Raw genomic sequence first — 9,389 nt, 5'->3', positions numbered from 1 at the left:
GACGGGGCCCTAGGCATGGGACTGACCTGGACTTAATATTTTGAATAATTTCTACTATGTGAATGCTATTGCCGATGCAGGTTGTTTTTAATTTCACTAGACGCTAGCATCCTATCAATAGACAGCGAGGGCACCCACGGCTCTCCACGCACCTCATTAATGTTTGGGAGGGTGACAGGCACTCGACCTAGTTGGGGAGTGGATAGTTTCAAGTCCGTGGGCAGGGGGGCAGGGAGGGTGGTTGAGGGGGGAGATTGGGAAGGGGGGGATTGGGAAGGGGGAAGGCTTGGGGGGGACAAGGGTTGTTGGGAAGTTTGCTCAGACACTGTTATTGTTTTTGGTTTTGTTTCTGTTCACACGCAGCAGAGAATTACTCAACATGGAACGTACTACACAGCACCACACACCCTCACAAAACAATTCGTATTCTCAATTAGAAAACACCGACTCCCTCCTTGAAAGGAGACGGATGGTTGTAAAACCTGCTCTGATATTGCTGTTCCCTCTGATTCCTTTTCTGTCTCCACAATACAGGGGTTCTTCGACCACGGGCCTAACTGCACTACACAAAAAGCCTCCACGGGGCACTCACTACTCGGTGTCTGATTACACCGGGTCTTCCCAACACTCCGCCATAGGCTCCTTCAATACCGCTATTTCCTCCAGGACATACTCGGTGCCCCAAACACCGCTAATCCGCACACACCTTCCGTTTTTTGAGCCACCATGACACCCTCATTGATGACATCTCTCTCCCTCATGACGTGGAATGTTAACGGCCCAGGTAGTAGAATAAAGAGAGGGATTGTCATGCAATATCTCAAACGTCACGCTCCAGACCTGGTTCTTCTCCAGGAAACTCATTTGATGGGCAACGCGTGCCAAGCACTGCACCGGGGAGGCTACAAGCTACTCGTACATGCTGGCTTCACCTCCGGATCCAGAGGGACCGGAATCCTGGTCCAGAAAAACATTGCATTGACGTCTATAAAGACGTGGCCTAACCCCCTAGGTCGTTTTGCTGTGCTAGAAGCCACCTGGGAAGGTAAACCGTTAAATGTTATTTCAGCCTACATCCCTCCAGCCTTAGGCACAGCTGCTTTACAGGCCCTACAACGCATAATGTTAGATCTCCCACAGGGACGCCTCCTTATTGGAGGTGACTTCAACATGACTATGAACGATATCCAAGATCGACACCCTCAGCGCACGTCACACAGGTCGGGCTCTGATCTATTTGACTTTACACAAACAATGGGGCTTGAAGACCTGTGGCGCGTGTCTCACCCGACTACTTCCTACTTCACACACTACTCCAATGCCCACAATAGCAGCTCCCGCATAGATTATCTGTTCTCCCCCACCACTGACCTGGAGTTTTTTCGCCACCCCAAAGGGCTCCCCCGGGGAATCTCGGATCACTCCCCGCTAACTGTGGAATTCACGCATCACCGCCAGAGATCCCGTGGCCCCATATTTATAACGCCCTGGCTCCTAAAAATCCCTGACATAAAAGACTCCCTATTAGAGCACACGGAATACTATTTTGCGGAAAATGTGGGCTCTGTACAATCGGCCGTGACTTTATGGGAAGCATACAAGGCAGTACTTAAGGGTAAGGCCTTAGCTCTCAAAACTGGCTACATTCACAAACAGAGTGAACACCTAATTCAGGTCGAAACAGACCTGACCCACCTAGAATCACTCCATAATGCACACCCCACAGACGAATCGGCGACTCGCCTCCGAGCGAAACAACTAGAATTTAAAGCACTGGCCCTCGAGAAGGCGCAGGCCAAGCTCTTGAAAACTCGCCATCGTGTTTACGAACTGGGAGACAGGGCAGGTAAATTGCTGGCATGGCTCGAAAAACGTGAGCAGGGATCTCGGTGGATCCCGGAGCTGACCTTACCAGATCAATCTACGGTCACAGACCCAAGTGACATAGCGGAGGCCTTTGCCGTCCACCTGGAGAGAATCTACACAGCCAGAGCACACTATGGCGCCGAAGAGTCTAAACTGCTTCTGGCCGAGATGAGGCTTCCCTCTCTTTCTGAATCTGATGTGCAGGAACTGGAGGCGGACCTCACAGTAGAAGAGGTTGGCAATGCCTTATTTGCCGTTCAATCAGGTAAAGCTATGGGCCCCAACGGTGTTCCAATTGAGTTCCTAAAGGGCATGGCAGGTGAGATCCTCCCGCACCTCAAAGCAATGTTCGAAGAGAGCCGGGATGCCGGATACCTGCCGTTGGACCAGCGGTTACCATCAATAGTAGTCATTCGTAAACCTAACAAACCGGCCAATGATTGCGGCTCCTACCGGCCAATTCCCCTCATTAACTCTGAAGTGAAGGTCCTGGCGAAACTTCTCGCTACCAGGCTTATGACAGTCCTCCCTGCCTTGATCCACGAAGATCAGTCGGGCTTCTTACCAGGCCGTAACACAGCACTCAACCTCCGCCGGGTTCACAATGTAATGAGCAGGATTCCACTACTTCAAGAGGACGCGGCTATCCTCTCCCTTGACGCTACGCTTGCCTTTGATTCTATAGAATGGTCTTACCTTTTCGAGGTCCTATTCCGCTATGGTTTTGGTCCCAAATTTATCAAATGGATCCGACTTCTATACACTGATCTCTGGGGTCAAGTTTATGTTAATGGACATACGTCCAGGCGATTTCCCTTGCACAGAGGTACGAGACAGGGATGCCCTCTGTCCCCTTTATTGTTCGCTCTCACCCTCGAACCTCTGGCTCATTGGGTCAGAACTGACAACTCCATCCGTGGTCTCCGATGGAATGACGACAAGATTGACAAGATCTTGCTCTACGCGGACGACATCCTTGTCTACATCTCCTCCCCCAAATCCTCCCTTAACAGTCTGCTACACGTCGTCACTAATTTTGGCAAATACTCGGGCTTCTTCATCAATTGGTCCAAATCACTATTATACGTCCTTCGTGTCCCACCCCCTCCCCTCCCACAAACCTACTCCATAGAACTAGCCCTGGATGGATTTAAATACCTCGGAATCTTTGTCACTCCACACCCCAAACTTTTTTATGACCGCAACCTCAAAGGCCCTCTTCAAAGACTCCATAATGACATCTCCCATTGGAAATCACTCCCTCTCTCTCTTCCGGGCACAGCGGCCCTCTTCAAAATGCTAGCACTCCCTCGATTTTTGTATGCCCTGCAAAATTGTCCATTTCCCATTGCTGACTCCTATTTCAATACACTTGAAGGAGACCTCCGCCTCCTCTTGTGGGACGGCGGTTCTCCCCGCATTGCTCTCCTCTCACTCACACAGGGCTGGTATGACGGGGGTATCGCCCTCCCAAATGTTTGACTCTACTATTGGGCCACTCAATTGACTGCTATTAACTCCTGGATCTATGGTTCACCCACGAACCCTGCTTTCCACCTAGAGAGATACCAGACCAGCCACGGGGGCTACCTTGAGGCTCTATATGGCAAACACTCTTGTTCCCAATTTATAGGCCCGATGTCCCACACAATAGCAATTTGGCACCGAGCGAACAAGCGACTCGGGTGGGCTAATACTCTTACATTATCCACCCCACTTTGGACCTCACATAGGTTGGGTTCCCTCTGTCATTACCAGGGCTTTGACAAGTGGGACACAATAGGCATTTCCGCTCTAGGCGACATGCTTCACAAGGGCAAACTATTGACATTCGAAGAGCTCCAGAAGACACACTAAGACTTAGCCCACTCTGAGGCCTTCCGCTACCTCCAAATTAAACATGCCATACTCACCAATGTCCCCGATCTCTCTTCTCTCCCGCAATCCTCGCCCCTCGAGGACAGACTCTTGTCCGAACCCCTCCAGGCCAAAGCGATATCCTACACCTATCGTAAATTATGCAACAATATGCCCAACACCTTCCATCTTCTACGAGACAAATGGCAGACCGACATCGGTGTCTTGGAGGAAGCTGAATGGCAGGCGGCACTGATGTCCCCGCGAGAATCAGCTATTAACCACAGATTTCGTCTTATACAGTTAAAGATATTGCACAGAACGTACATGTCCGCTCCCCTCCTGGCCAGGATTGGTAGACGGACCTCTGACCTCTGCCTCCGTAACTGCGGTCAGATTGGCACCTTCTATCACATTCTCTGGGAGTGCCCGGTGGTTCGGGACCTGTGGGAGCGCGCCGCCCGCAAGATGGCTGATGCTCTAGGAAAGTCCATATCTCTGCTTCCCAAATGTGAACTTCTCAACGTGTGGGATCCCACTGATCTCACCGCACTCGAGCAACGGTGGGCGGCTCTGGGCTTCCTCTTGCTGAAACGTGAAATAGCAATGCAATGGGGCTCACCATCTAAACCGCTTTTGATCAGATGGGTTGCTGCTATGGATGTGTGTATGTTATCCGAAAAAACGATTTATAAGGTCAGAGGCTGCCCTGGTGTCTGGGATAAGAAATGGGGACAATGTAATGTTTATAGAGGTGAACTGTGTACTTCCCCTTCAACTGATATGGCACTGGCTCGCCATGGTTCCCCCTCCTAATTGTGTCTGTGATACACTGCTGTAATGTATGTATTTTATGTCAAGACTGTAATTCATGATTATCTGCTCTGCTTTTTGTTCAATAAAATATATTTTTTTAAAGTATGTCATATCATGTACTACTATAACCTGAGTGGTCACCTAGTAAGACTTAATATGAATATTATTGTAAATATGTAAACTGTGAACAAAACTGAGTGCTGTTGAGTTGTAAAGCGCTCTGACACCCAGGATTGGGTCATGTTCGCGATATAGTAAACACTCAATAAATGCACGAGGTAGGCCTCACAGTAGTGAAAAAAGAATTTGCGCGTTTTTCACTACTAGGAAATGTAAAACTTACAACCACATGCCCTGTCTTTTAAACACAATGCACCCAACTCTTTGGGCTGTTTAGGGCCTACCATAGGGGTGACTTCTTTGTGAAAAAAATTGTGGTTTAGGCAAGTCAAAAGGTTTATTTAACCAGGTCGAATTGGCAGTATAAAACTGCACACAGGCTGCAATGGCGGGCTTGAGACATGTTTTAAAGAGCTACTTAAGTGAATGGCACAATAAGTGCTAGCGGCCCAAAACGTAGAATTGAATTTACATGCCCTGGATACATGTAGTATAATTTTACTAGGGAGTTACAAGTAAATTAAATGTGCCAATAGGAGGTAGACCAATTTCACCATGTTTAAACAAGAGAGCACAAGCACGTTAGCACTGGTGAAGTGCACAGATTCCTAATGGTAATAAAAACAGATTTGATAAAACAGGAGGGGAGAAGGCAAATTGTTTGGGGTCGACCCTGCAAAGAGGGCGAAGTCAAACAGTGTCCACAAAAAAACCTTAACTCCATAAAAACACTAATATACATCCATCGAAAAAAGAATCTAAAGGTAGCATCTATGTACTGGGTGAAACACTGAAGGTCAATGAGTCATGCTGGCTCTAAATAACTTCCAAGAAAATTTCCTGACGTAACCACGAAATGGCAGAATAATGCACACCGTGCAAATGTAAACGTTTCAGCTACAAAACAGTTACAGGGAAATAACGAGTTTCTTGCGGTATAGGTGTGCACTCAAAAGGAAGTTTGGTTGAGAGTGTTTCTCGCAGTACCCGTAGGTCTTGCAGGGCTTAGCCATCGTGATTGGGGAAAGGGTTTAAGGGAGGTGGCTGACGTTTTGGGAATGATTGGTTCCAAAGATAAGTGACCTGCATGCATGCTGAAAGCCTCTCCCAGTTACCCTGGACGCTTGATTTTGAGGGCCTTGGACAGTCCTCGTGGGGGGTGCAGGAGGGCAGCTGCATCCTGATATGGTGGCGACCAATGATTGGAGGGGTAGGAGATGTGAAGGGTCATGTATTTGATCTGTGCAGACACAGCAAGCATGCACTTGTTTGAAGGGACTTCCATCCCTGTCAAGAATTTAGGATGTAGAGTGGTGGTGCAGGTTTACCGTGTTTTGTGAATCCATAATTGTGACCAGATCTATTTCTTTCACTAAAATGGGGGATTACTGATCCATGTGTGTATAGTTTCACTTCTATGCGAGAACCTGATGCTTGTGCCAATGTTCCTACTGTTATGCATGTGGCCTGTGTGGTGCATACAGTATGTGTTTGAGAGAGTCAGAGTAATGAAGGACTGTGGGATCTGTTTCGGAAGCCACTGGCCTTTTCCTGTGTACACAATGGCCGTGAGGTTGTTTTCTCAGACAGTGGAAGTGTATTGCAGATATGTACAGCAGCTGGAGGGAGGAGACTTTGACACTCCAGTAGAGAACAAGCATTGGAAATGCAATAGGTCTCGCAATAGAAAAGTTTGAGTTTTTGGTGTGGTAAATGTAAATATTATTAAAAAAAATTTTATGTTGTGCAAATTATAAAGTTTTTTTTGTTATTATAAATGCCAATAGTTATAAAATTATCAAATGTGACATCTATAGCATTAGTAAAGGTACATGTTTAGTTTTCCCCTGTCTTACATGTATTGATCTGACAAATCACAATGTTTCAAAAATTAATAGCTTTGTTATTTACAATGCCAATAGTTTTATCTTTCGCAAATGTGACACCTATTGTAACACAATATGCGTTGTAGCACTGAGTGGTATTTGGAGTGTATGTTGCATTGAGCGTAGTGTAATTATGTGGCGTGTAATTATGTGGCACTGAGTGGTATTTGGAGTGTATGTTGCATTGAATGCAGTGTAATTATGTGGCGTGTAATTATGTGGCACTCAGTGTGATTTGGAGTGTATGTTGCATTGAGTGCAGTGTAATTATGTGGCGTGCAATTATATGGCACTGAGTGGTATTTGGAGTGTATGTTGCATTGAGTGCAGTGTAATTATGTGGATTGTAATTATGTGGCACTGAGTGGAATTTGGAGTGTATGTTGCATTGAGTGCTGTGTAACTATGTGGGGTGTAATTATGTGGCACTGAGTGGTATTTGGAGTGTATGTTGCATTGAGTAGAGTGTCATTATGTTGCGTGTAATTATGTGGCACTGAGTGGTATTATGAGGAGTGTATGTTGTATTCAGTAGAGTTTAATTGTGTGGCTTGTAATTATGTGGCACTGAGTGGTATTTTGTGGAGTGTGTTGCATTCAGTCAAGTGTAATTATGTGGTGTGTAATTATGTGGCACTGAGTGGTATTTGGAGTGTATGTTGCATTGAGTGCAGTGTAATTATGTGGCGTGTAATTATGTGGCACTGAGTGGTATTTGGAGCGTATGTTGCATTGAGTGCAGTGTAATAATGTGGCGTGTAACTATGTGGAACTGAGTGGTATTTGGAGTGTATGTTGCATTGAGTAGAGTGTAATTATGTTGCGTGTAATTATGTGGCACTGAGTGGTATTATGAGGAGTGTATGTTGTATTCAGTAGAGTTTAATTGTGTGGCGTGTAATTATGTGGCACTGAGTGGTATTGTTTGGAGTGTATGTTGCATTGTAATTATGTAGCATATAAGTATGTGGCACTGAGTGGTATTGTTTGGAATGTATGTTGCATTGTAATTATGTAGCATACAAGTATGTGGCACTGAGTGGTATTGTGTGGAGTGTGTGTTGCATTCAGTAGAGTGTAATTATGTGGTGTGTAATTATGTGGCACTCAGTGGTATTTGGAGTGTATGTTGCGTTGAGCGCAGGGTAATTATGTACAATATAATTATGTGGCACTGAGTGGTATTGTGTGGAGTGTATGTTGTGTTCAGTAGAGTGTAATTGTGTGGTGTGGGTTCATTGACATTAAGTAAGGCAATGGCTGAAGAAGGCAGAAACACTGCCCCTCTCGATATATATTGTGGGGTGATTAGAATGTGAGTGACACTTCAAACAAGAGAGAGAGGGATGGGAGAGATAGGGGAGTGCAAGAGAGAGAGGGAAGGGGGAGAGAGAGCAGAGTTCAAGAGAGAGAGGGAAGGGGAGAGAGAGGGGGGTGCAAGAGAGAAAGGGAAGGGGAGGGAAGGGGGAGAGAGGGGGTGCAAGAGAGAGAGAGGGGGGGAGAGAGGGGGGTGCAAGAGAGAGGGGAGTGCAAGGGGGAGAGGGAGAGAGAGGGGGTGCAAGAGAGAGGGAGAGAGAGGGGAGTGCCAGAGGGCGAGAGAGAGAGAGGGGGGAGTGCAAGAGAGAGGGGAGAGAGAGGGGAGTACAAGAGAGAGGGTGGAGAGGGGAGTGCAAGAAAGAGGGAAGAGGGAGAGAGAGGGGAGTGAAAGAGAGAGAAGGAAGGGAGAGAGAGGGGAGTGCAAGCGAGAGAGGGAAGGGGAGAGAGAGGGGGTGCAAGAGAGAGAGGGAAGGGAGAGAGAGAGAGAGAGGGGATTGCAAGAGAGAGAGAGGGAAGGGGGAGGGAAGGGGGAGTGCAAGAGAGAGGGGGAAGGAGAGAGAGAGGGGAGTGCAAGAGAGAGGGGAGAGAGGAGTGCAAGAGGGAGAGGGTAGTGGGAGAGAAAGAAGATGAGGAGAGCGCTGGAAGAGGGAGAGAAAGAGGGAAGGGGAGAGAGAGGGAAGGGGGAGAGAGAGGGAAGGGGGAGAGAGAGGGGAGTGCAAGAGAGAGAAGGAAGGGAGAGAGAGGGGAGTGCAAGCGAGAGAGGGAAGGGGAGAGAGAGGGGGTGCAAGAGAGAGAGGGAAGGGAGAGAGAGAGAGAGGGGAGTGCAAGAGAGAGAGAGGGAAGGGGGAGGGAAGGGGGAGTGCAAGAGAGAGGGGGAAGGAGAGAGAGAGGGGAGTGCAAGAGAGAGGGAAGGGGGAGAGAGAGGGGAGTGCAAGAGAGAGGGGAGAGAGGAGTGCAAGAGGGAGAGGGTAGTGGGAGAGAAAGAAGATGAGGAGAGCGCTGGAAGAGGGAGAGAAAGAGGGAGTGTGAAGAGGGGAGAGAGAGAAGAGGAGGGAGAGGGTGGGAAGAGAGCAGAGAGGGAGGGGAGGAGAGAGAGGGGTGGTAGAAAGAGTGGGAGATAGAGGGAAGAGAGGGAAGTGGGAGGGAGAAGATGGAGGGTGGAGCAGAGAGAAAGAGGGAAGAAGAAGACACACACAGGAGAAAGTGAAATATGAGCAAAGAGAAACAAGTACAGGAAATGCAAGCGGCGGGGGGGGGGGGTGCGGATCCCTTTAAAGTAGCTCATGGCCTCGCGGCCTTGAAAGTGAAAGCAAAGCAATTAGGGGGGAGGTGGGAGGGAGACTGATGGCTTTGATGTGTGAGCGCACGCTGATAAGCTTGTGGGTGGGAGGCTGGGCTGCCTTTGATTTGGTAATGCGAGGCAGGCAGGCGGCTGGTGGCATTGTAGGGCTCAGAATGAGAAGCAGGAGGAACAAGCAATAGCGACTCTGTAGACATAACATCATTTTACTTAATATACTTACATTT

Source organism: Lissotriton helveticus, chromosome 2_1 (genome assembly GCF_964261635.1).
Source record: "Lissotriton helveticus chromosome 2_1, aLisHel1.1, whole genome shotgun sequence".
Classification (NCBI taxonomy): domain Eukaryota; kingdom Metazoa; phylum Chordata; class Amphibia; order Caudata; family Salamandridae; genus Lissotriton; species Lissotriton helveticus.
This window is presented reverse-complemented; position numbering follows the sequence as displayed.